Below are 11,724 nucleotides of genomic sequence, written 5' to 3'. Positions count from 1 at the left end.
TGCATTAAAACAATAATGTACTCGCAGATATGTACATAGATAGTCTCTAACATTATGCCAATTTTGTCAGCAGTGAAGTCAGTTTCCCAACTTCAAGATGTCTTTTTTGTTTGTATTGTAAGGCTTCTTGGCGTGTATGGATTTGATTGTTTTAAAGGGATAGTTCACCTAAAAATGAAAATTCATTCACCCTCATCTGTTTCAAACCTATTCCAAACCAACGCTTTTTTTTTTTTGTCCATACAATGAACAGGGATGTTTTTTTTGTGTGTATTTTTTTCATATTTATACGGAGTTCCATATTTTCTGACCTGAATTGCATGAATGCAGGAGAAAAAATTTCTGAGTTTGTAAAAAAAAAAAAAAAAGAAGAAAAGTTTTTAGGTCTTCTTGTGGTTTTCTGCAAAATTAACTAAACAAAGAACTGAAGACAACCATAAATATTGTTAATTTTACTGTTGTTCTGTAAAATTAAATCTATTATAGTTATTAAATACTTTTTAAGTTTTATATAGGTAATATATGTCTTTATTAATTGTATTGTTTATCATTTTAATAATTAATAAAAAAATTATATTTAATTAATGAAAAATAATATTATAATCATTCTTATAATTATTGTTGTTATTATATAGTCATACTTAATTCTTCTTTTCTTCCTTCTTTTTTGTCCTTTGCTGATCATATGTCGAAATGAAAATCGATTGTTGTTTTAGGCCGCATTGCTTTTCATTATTTGGACAAAACTTTAAAACATATTTCAACATATTTCATTTTTTCACAGAAGAAAGAAGAAAGTTCTTTCTTCTGTGGAAAAAGAAGAAAGTTTCACAGAAGAAAGTAAGTCATGCAGGTTTGGAAGTACAAGAGAATGTTCATCTTTGGTTGAACTTTCCCTTTACATTCTGTGATTGTGAAATGTATTCTACACGTAGCCGGATCGTTCAAGCCTTCTTGACTCTCAGCTCAGATTTCTACAGACTTTCTTCAGACTCAGGTTGCTCCATTTACAGTGTTTTCACAAAGTTCGTTCAGTAGTGCACAATAGGATGTCTGTTCTCTACTAGGTACCCCACCGAGATCGATGACACAGAGAATTAGTCTCTGAAATAATTGTCTTTTTCTGGCCTTGTATTTCAATTCACTTTTACACTGATTTTCTTTTTTATTGGTTAGGAAATGTATTTAAGTGACTGAAACAGTGTGAGGACTCCGTTTCAAGGGGACAATTGAACTGCTGACATCACAGGCATCTTTTAAGCATCTTTTCATGATATACATGATAAAATCAAGTTGTTGTTTTTTTATAGATTATACAAAAGACAGAATTCATACTCCAGACATCCACATTCCCTCAAGAGCAGTTTTTTTTTTTTTAATATGGTTTGCCGTTTCTGTGACATTCACACTTCAATCTGGCATTTCTCATCTGACAGGTGATAATTTGCTTCCTGGCTTCATACTCCAAGGGTTCATATCACTATTGCATCATGTCATGTTTTATTTCCGTCGTCCTTTTTTTCCAGCGTGCATTTCTGTATGAGGGATACAAATAAACTATTTCAGTTTTTGTGTTTTATCATCATGTAATATAAGAAAAAAAATGGAAGTGATCTTTTGAATGGACATGATTAAATGTTTTTACTATATACTTTTATACATTATTTTCTTATCAGACTAGTTAATGAGTATTTTTATATGTTTGTAAGTGAAAATGCTTTCGCGGCACAACTATGTGTATATGTAAAGAGGAGTATTTAATTATCTCGGTTTGTTTTTAACTGAAAAAGGCCAATGTATGTTGAACTGTGGTCCTTTCCTGCTTTCGGTGGACTGAAGCCATTAACCCATCCAAATAGTCGTCCACGTCATAGCCTATAACAACTTTACCAGTGATCACTGGGCCAATGCTTCAAGCTGAAGCCCTTTTGTGATGACTCAGGTTCATATCCCAAACTAAACCTTGTCTGTTATACCAGATAATAGCAAAATGGATCAAAACAAAGGCTGGTAAGAACAGAAGTGTATGGCTCTTCTTCTTCCCAGGGTCTGTGTACATCTAATACACACTGTGTTTTATTTGTCACATCTTTCCCTCCCCTGTATAGCCTCTGGTGCTATAATAAAATCTATGATTTATCTGTGATACATTATTTTTGCTTTTCCTTACTGAGGAAACACAGTACTACATTTGCACAAAATTATAGCTCTCGTTCTTTAAGTCGGCATTGGATAACAAGTGTCACCAAGTGACAAGTACATTATTATTTTGCTGTTCTTAAGTATATCCCCTGTGATTTGCAAAACTTTGGAATACTTTTCTTGGACAGTGTTCCAGCCGATACGGTAATGAGCTGTATGACAACTTGTGTCATAAGCTTGTTTTTATTGTTATTGAGTCTGCTGTGGATTCTTCCATGAGATTTAAAAGTGTTAGGTACACTGTAAAAAAAATTCCGTAAAATTTACGGTAAAAAACCGGCAGCTGTGGTTGCCGGAATTTTACCGTAAAAAATACGGTAGCAACGTTTTAGGTTTTACGGTTTTAACTTAAATTTACAGTTAAATACCGTAATTTCATTAACTGATATAATGTTAATATACCAACCTATTGAAGTACTGAAATCTGTTTTGTACCTTTGTAATACACTGATAACCACCAAATGCAGGAGGTGATGAGAAAGTCACATGATGAAACAAAGCCCATTAAAAGCAGCTTTTAAATAATAACATATATAGAAGGTACACAATGTCATTCACACAAACACTAAACACCATCATGGTAACACACATGAAACTGAAATAATGCAATAAACATTAATTTAACAACATTAGGTGTAACACACAACCCTAATATACAAAACTGATAAGAAAAAAACTAAGAAGAAACAGTTATTTCAACAAAAAAAAACATCAAGTTTGAAATGTAACGCAGGGAATTCTGGGAATGTCAATTTACGGTTATTCAATGAAAATTATACGGTCTTTTTCACTTCCAAAAACGGTATACTACCGTAAAATTAATGTCCAATACATGTAATGTCCAATACAGTTTTTCACCGTATATAGTAGAGGAATTTACCGTTAACCATTTAACAGGTTTTTACTGTAGCATTTTTACAGTCTTTTACCATTAAATTCACGGTCATTTTTTACAGTGTAACATTGTGAAGGAGGAAGGTGTCATATCATTTTGGAGAATACTCCGAATGAAGAGGATCGGCTTCAGAAAAGCTGTTGTTTGCTCATGTTGTGACAGTCTTTAATACAATTAAAGTGTCAAGTAGCGGAATTAAATTAATGCAGTGACATCTATAATATAGAGTTGTTGCTGTATGTGTCAGTTTTGTAGTGATTGTAAATCTGAATGCACCGTTACTATTAATGCTTACTCAGGCCTTGAATGGTCAAAGCATCATAAGCCTATGTGGATTGTAGAGAACATTGGTGCCAATGGTTCCTTCAGTCTACTTAAAGGAATCGTTCAAATGAAAACGAAAAAAAAAATAATAAATTCCGATGGCATCCATTGGAGGGCAAGTGATGTAAGCCTAAAAATTAGTTCCCAGCATGCTTTGCATGGGATTTAATGGGAAGAGTAAAAATGTTAAATATTATTTCATGTGTTTTTAGAAAGTTGAGAATAGGGGAGACTTGATAGTATTTAATGTTCAATTATATTGTGATATAAAACCATTTTAATTACTACAGATTTTCATTGTGTTGAAGAGTGGAGCTCTTAGTTTTTATAAGGGTTTATGCTATTATAAGAGTTAGGGATAGTTCACCCCAAAATGAAAATTTTGTCGTCATGTACTCACCTTCAAAAGAAGATAAAGAAGAAATTTTGAAGAATGTTGGTAACCAAACAGTTGCTGGTAACCATTAACTTTCATAGTATTTGTTTCCAATGGAAGTCAATGGCTACTAGTACTTGTTTGGTTACCAACATTCTTCAAAATATCTTTTGTGTGTGTGTGTGTGTGTGTGTGTGTGTTCAGAAAAAGAAAGAAATTCATACAGGATTGGAACAAGTTGAGGATGAGTGAACCATGACATAATTTTCATTTAAAAATTATTTCATTCCATGAAGTTAAAGTTACATGAACAAATGATGGTTGTGTTTCTTAATTGAGTCATGTGGAACAGATGTGCATGAAATCTAACACACATTTTTTCAGTGCAGGGAGACCTTAAATACTCATAAATCATAAAATGAATAATGCATGAAATCATATAACAGGTGACCCATCTCTTGACTCTGTACTTGTCAGATGTAGAAACCTTAAAAAAGGATTTACATACATTTATCGTTTTGGGGTTTTGTTGTGCCATTCACATTGCGTGGATGAGTGCTGTGTATTCGTGTTAAAATCGCTATGACATGTTCACACAAATAAGAGGGCTTTATTAATCACCAACACCTGCTGGCAATGAAGGATCATTATAGGGAAGAAGAAAATGAGCACATTGATACTGGTCTGTGAATTTGGCTGATCTATGGTAGCTTAAAACCCTTTCCTACCACCCCTGTTGAGCATGCGGCAAAAGCATGGATGTTCTTATGAGGTCAGAATGTGCCTTAGTCTGGCTGTACTCTATTACAGCTGTTGTTTGGGAGACGGCTTTGTCTCCTTTGAGCACATCTGGGTCATGAATGGGTGGACTGACAGCTTAATGTCACTGCGCTTTCAAACATATGTTTGAAGTTCGGTTTGCCTAGCAGCACATCTACGGCCAACCAGAAGAGACATAAGTTAACTCAAATATTGTCAAATAGGTAGTTTGCAATCACGTGATTCTGATGACGCGCGAAATGCAGCTGGAGGGCAGGAAGTGATTTTTCTGCATAGAAATCACTAGCAGAAACTCCAAATGCCTGTTTTGCATTGTTTATGGATGCTCAAATCGGACAAACCGAGAAACCACAAGGAGCTTTTATCGTGTACGAAAATGTGTTGTTCATAAGTGGGGAAAATTCAAGAATTTGACTGAAAAACTCTGGAAAAAGTGGCTTGTAAACCTGCGTCTGCGGTCGGGAGGAGCGAAGCCGGAATAATGCTCGTGCGTGCAAATGGTTATTATAAGATAATAATATATTAAAATATTATAGTTCTGAGTAAATTCTGACTGTCACAATACGTGAGAGGTGGCAGCCCAATCTATTTATATCTTTATAAATATCTTAATATATTATTATATCCTATAATAACCATTAGCACGCACGAGCATTATCGCACAAGCTTCGCTCCTTCCGACCGCAGACGCAGGTTTACAAGCCACTTTTTCCTGCGTTTTTCAATCAAATTCTTGACTTTTCCCCACTTATGAACAACACATTTTCGTACACGATAAAAGCTCCTTGTGGTTTCTCGGTTTGGACAATTTAAGCATCCATAAACAACGCAAAACACTGGCATTTGGAATTTCTGCTAGTGATTCATATGGAGAGAAAAATCACTTCCTGCCCTCCAGCTGCATTTCGCGCGTCATCAGTGACGTCATGTGCAAACAACCTATTCTGTGTTTTCTGGCTGGGTATGTAAACAGTCATCGCAAAACAGGTACTATTTCTTACGCTTTCCAAAATCTTCCAGATTTTTTTATTCCATGACTTCACTCCATTTAAGGATACTTTCAGTCAGTGTTTTGATAAACACTTTGTGAATGGCTAAATGTTTAAATAGCTACATTAAAATGATGACTGCAATCACATAAAAGCCTGCCTTAAAAGATGTGTCTTAAGGCGAGTCTCTTTGGTTTTGAGACTTTAGTCTTTGCAACTTCAGGGATCTTATCTATGCACAATCAGCTTGTAACACTCCAAAGAGAAAGGAAAACTTGAAATCGCATCATATGACCCCTTTAACTACAATAAGAGTTTATCTTTCACACATCCTGTGGTAACGAGTTCCATAAATAAGGAGCTGCATGACTAAGGCTCGAGACCCCATAGAAGTTGTGCAAATTCGAGGGAGAACAAGAGTGAGTAAAGTAGATGATCTTGGAGTGTGAGTAGGATGTAGATATGAAGAAGGTCAGATATATGAAGGAGCAAGATTATTAAGTGCCTTGTAAGTAAGAAGGATTTTAAATGCAATACGGTATTTAACCAGGAGCCAATGCAAGTGTTGTAACATGGGAGTAAAGTGTTCAGTTATAGGCGTTCTGCAAATAATTCATGCAGCTGAATTCTGTACTAGCTGAAGTTTATGGAGAAGTTTTGAAGGCAGACCATAAAAAAAGAGCATTACAATAATCAATACGGGAAGCGACTAAAGCATGAACAAGGATCGCTGTGCTCTTTACCGAAAGAGCCGGACGAAGACGATTAATATCACGTATGTGGAAATATGCAGAGCGAATGACACTATTTATATATGTGCTTTGAATGATAAAGTACTGTCAAAGATGACACCCAAACTTTTAACCTGTTTAGACACAGACACTGGAAAATTAGCCTTGGCCAGATTGGTTTTTGTGCCAACAAGAATAATTTCAGTCTTACTACTTAGTTTAAGAAGTGTCGATGTAAACCACTCTTTAATCTCAGCTACACAATCTGAGAGGATAGACGGAGGAAAAGTAGAGGTGGGTTTGGAGGACAGGTACAGTTGGGTATCATCAGCACAGCAGTGGAACTGAATATTTCTTAAAACTATTACCAAGAGGTAGAAGATAAATAATAAATAAGAGAGGACTCAAAACTGAGCCCTGTGGATCCCCAGTAGTAACATATGAAGGCTTTGATGTAAACTGCTTTAACTGTACAAAACTGAGTATGACTTGTTAAATAAGATCGAAAGCAGTGTCAGGGCAGTGCCCATGATTCCTATAGACTCCAATATGTCCATCAAAATACTGTGCTCAAGTCAAGTAAAATAAGAATAGATAGAAGTCCTGAATCAGCAGCTGCCAATAAATCATTGGAAATCTTAACTAATGCAATCTCAACACTACGATTGTGAATGGAAGCCAGATTAAAATTGCTCAAACAAACTATTATCATAAAGATGAACCTGGACCTGGGCTGCAACAATCCTTTCCAGTATTTTTGAAAGAAATGGTCGATTTGAAATGGGGAGAAAATTATCCAAGTTACTTGAATCAGACCATTATTTCTTAGGTATATGAGTTGTCACTGCAGTTTTAAGTGAAAAAGGAACAATACCAGAAACAAGAGTGTATAATATTGATAATTAAAGAAAAGAGAAGTTCAGGCTTTAACCAAATACGTTGGAATAGGATCCAAGCAGACTGCCTCTGTGCTCCTAAGTTTAAAAGTGGAAAGAGTAGAAATTAGAGGTTGGTCAGAACAAATGTTAAAAGCACAACAACCTAAATTTGATGCAAAAACTTGATGAATATTTTCAAATTTTCTTTAAAAAAAAAAAGACATAACACTTTCACAAAGATAACGGCTTCACAAAGATCAACAGAGTACAAATGAGAAGGAAAAGAATCTGGTGACTTTAACATATTTTTTACCACAGAAAAAAAGGGTTCTTGTGTTCCCTTCACCAGAACTAATTAAACTGGCATAATTATCTGTTTTAGCTGTAGAAAGAGCTACCTTATAGTTATGCATATGTTCAGAGTACAATTATTTATGTATCACAAGTCCAGTCCTGACATACAAATGCTCCAGACGATGGCCCTTGACTTTTAACTGCCGTAGCTCTGGAGTGAACCACGGAGCAGAATTAACAAACGAAATGATCCTTGTTTTCAATGGCGCGTGAGCATCTAGAATCATTTGGAGTCTAGAGTTGTAATGAAATACCAGTTCATTCATATGGAGTTGAAAAATGGCCATTGCTGGAAAGGGTTGGCAAGACCTTTCACAGAAATTGAGACATCAATATTCTTTATGTTCCGAAATGTAATGGAATGACATAGATTGAGCTTGAATACAGGTAACTGAGCATTAAAGGACACCAGCATATGATCTGATAAAGACACATCAGAAATAGTGCAATTAGGCTATAATTACACCTGAACAACACACAAGATCCAGCGTATTACCTTTTAAATGGGTAGGAGAATTTATAAATTGTTTTAAATCAAAACTGTCCAGGCATGATAAAAAAAAAATCCCTATAGATATGCTATCTGCATTATCAATATGAATATTAAAATACCCAAGCAAAATCACATTAGGAGACCGTGAACAAAGACAGTTAAAAAGGCAGAAAGTTCATGTAGCTAGAAAAACAGAATTGAATTGACCCATTCATTTACAGAGTAATTGACTCAAATGAAGTATATATTCTGACTGGCACAGATATATCTGAAACTTTCCACTTCTCATTATTATATATATTGCTAGACCCCCTCCGCGACCACATGCACGGGGTTATGTAAACATAGGGGGAGCAGAATGATTAAGTTGGGTAAAGTCATTACTTTGTTGCCACGTCTCAGTCAGGAAGAGAAAACAAACCTACGATCCGAGAGCAAGTCATAAACATTAGGGCCTTTGTTGGACAGCGTTCGAATGTTCCATAATCTAAAAGTAAGATCATTCTTACTGGTATTTGTGCCGGCAGATCTTGCTATCGTTAGCATGCTGTGGTCCACGGATATTTCTTAGCAGGACGACACCTAGAAGACGATATTGCACTTGAAGAGCCAGTTTTGTAACTTCGTCGGGACCCCCGATGTATCTGCGTCGTGGCTGATAAGCGATGTCCTGATGAAAAGTGTAGAGCAGGAGGCGGCTCGCAGAATGAATGAATGAATGAATGAATGAATGAGGCATTTATATTTATATTGATCCTCATTTTCCTGCTCAACGAGCAGACAGACTTGCCTGTCTGTCTACTCGTTGAGTGTTGAGTGGGAAAATACGTTACCGAGATATCAGGTATGCAGACTGTAATTAATATTGCATATTTATGCCAATAAAACAGCCAAAACAGCTGAGTAAAATAGAATACATCAAAATCGTAAAAATAGTAATATCCTGCTGGAGCAGCGGCAGCTAACTTGCGCCAGCGTTCACTCCTGAAGTCACCTTTTTATAAAATGTCATAGTAGGCCTACTTTAATTTCTGTTCAAACGTTTCATGGATAATTTTAGAGATTTAGGTGTGCTACCTATTTTTGCTCTTTATTAGCTTCATGAGTTTTAATAAGTGTAATATTACATTTTGAAAATCTCACATTGGCGTACACTGACATGTTCAAGGCTTTTTCGGGGCCATGAATTATGTTTTGCTTGCTAGTCAGAAGCATGTGGGAAAAGGGCAGTTTATTGGATAAGCCTGGGAGTGCAAATGAGACATGACTATTATTGGTCCAGAAGAATAAAATTTTTAACTGCATATATCTGCTGAAAGACAATTTTGCCCTCTTTTAGGAGTAGATATATTGATAACTATATTTAATCAACAGTGGTGAAATCATTTGAAAATGTAATTGTGATTGGTCTTTGTTCTTGCATTTCTTTGCATACTCTATTCTGATCTTTGCCTTCCTTGCACATATTTGTCAAGACTTCAAACATTTGAATGTGACAGTAATGGTTTGAGTCAATATTTTCTGCAATTTTTATTCTCTCCGGTACTTTTTGATTAGTGATTTTGGCCACATAATCAGTCTCTTTGTTTACTGAATGACAGTTGGACTCTCCAGACCTCCCGCCTCTTTTTTTCTCAGTCCATTCATGCTGTGATCCGGTCAAGGAGTGCAAAACTTATGTAGGCAAACCACCAACTGATCCCCATTACTCTCTCTTTCTCTCTATTAATAGATGTCCATTTGCATTTTAACACATGTTGGTAGGTCTACTCCAGAGAGTACCAAAGAGACAGAACTAATGCAAGAAACTGGAAAATAATACCATTTAGTATATTTTTGAGAATTATTCTATTGTAACAGTTTTTAATTTTTTTTGTTGTTTTTTTTGTATGTCTGGTTAACATTTGTAATTTATAAAATTTGTAATCTTCAGTCATTCAAGTAGATTTGTGTTGTAAATACTGCAGGACACGGGCCCTCCAGGACCGAGTTTGGGCACCCCTGGTTTAGAGCATAAGAAATTTTTTTTGAAAAATATTTTATTCATATGTTATGCCATGTCCTCTGTAGAAGACATCGGGACTTTAAAAAGTCCTGTTTTTTAAGAAATAAAAAGACATGAATAGACATGAAAAGGCAAAAATAGTGGGATTTTTGTTTTAATCACAAATCAATTTTCATTTTTTATACCAAACTTTATATAAAGACGATTCTCAACTATGTTATGAAAGATATTTTTAAAAAACATTTTTCTTTATGCATAATGTGTGTAAAATGGCCATAAACAAGTTTTTCCATTATATACAATGTATCTATAAACTGTATCTAATTTGCATATGAATGTGTTTTTGGGGCAACATAGAATGAACAAATAAGTTCAATAATGGGAGTAATAATTAGCAAGATTTATATAATGATATCTAATATTTAATAGGAATATTAGACATGAAAAGGCAAAAACAGTGGGATTTTTGTTTTAATCACAAATCAATTTTCATTTTTAATACCAAACATTATGTAAAGATGATTCTCAACTATGTTATGAAAGATATTTTTAAAAAACATTTTTCTTTATGCATAATGTGTGTAAAATGGCCATAAACAAGTTTTTCCATTATATACAATGTATCTATAAACTGTATCTAATTTGCATATGAATGTGTTTTTGGGGCAACATAGAATGAACAAATAAGTTCAATAATGGGAGTAATAATTAGCAAGATTTATATAATGCTACAGAGGACAAAACTCCATAGCTGGTAGTCAGGAGGATATATATATATATTACACACACACACACGTTTTTTTTTTTGTGTATTTTGAAGTGATGAGGTAAAGTTGGAAGTTATATCACCATATAAGATGATCCCCTCATGATTGTTATGAGGGGAAACAGCTATCCCCTCATAAGGGGATTTACTGACTGGGGTTCCGTTATTTAATTTTTCAATGAACATCAGTCATTATAATTCAAATATTGTCAAAATGAATAATTTTACATAAAATATTTCATTTAGTATTCAACATTGATAGCTTTAAAAAATAATTTATAAATTATAATTAAAATATATTTTTTGTATTTTACATTAAAAAAAATATTTTAATTATAATTTATAAATTATAATTAAAATATTTTTTTTGTATTTTACATTAAAAAAAATATTTTACATAGCTATTCTGTAAAAATCAGATGACAGCTGGCTTTATTTTATCTCAGGGGCCTTTGTGTTAGAGGTTGTGCTTCTTTTCCATATTAAATTTATTTTCCCAAATACTTAATATCTTGTATGATGCATCATCATAATGCACACACTGCATTATCACTATATCATTATATGCTTCGTTTTCTCTTAAAATACTGTACATTATTGTAAGTCCTCTATGCCCCGCCTCTCTCAAACACGTTGTTTTCTACAAAGTCCCTCCTTCTGACAAGCGCAGTCTGCTCTGATTGGCCAGCTGACCCAGTGCATTGTGATTGGCCGAACACCGCAAGCACTCGTTGGAAATGTAACGCCCCTTACCATAATCGCGAGCTTCATCTTTCAAAATAAATGTAAAGACAGAGCCCGAAAGGAGAACAGAGTCTCGTGACAGACACAGTGATGAATATGTGTTTGCAGTACACAAGCCACGGTTAAGACAGCTGACTCCACTGTGAGACCCTGTCTCTCTCTCTCTCACACACACACACACACACAC

This window comes from Sinocyclocheilus rhinocerous, unplaced genomic scaffold (genome assembly GCF_001515625.1).
Source record: "Sinocyclocheilus rhinocerous isolate Xijiao unplaced genomic scaffold, SAMN03320098_v1.1 scaffold742, whole genome shotgun sequence".
In the NCBI taxonomy this organism is placed as follows: domain Eukaryota; kingdom Metazoa; phylum Chordata; class Actinopteri; order Cypriniformes; family Cyprinidae; genus Sinocyclocheilus; species Sinocyclocheilus rhinocerous.
The sequence above is the reverse complement of the archived record's forward strand: the minus strand, read 5'-3'. Positions refer to the sequence as shown.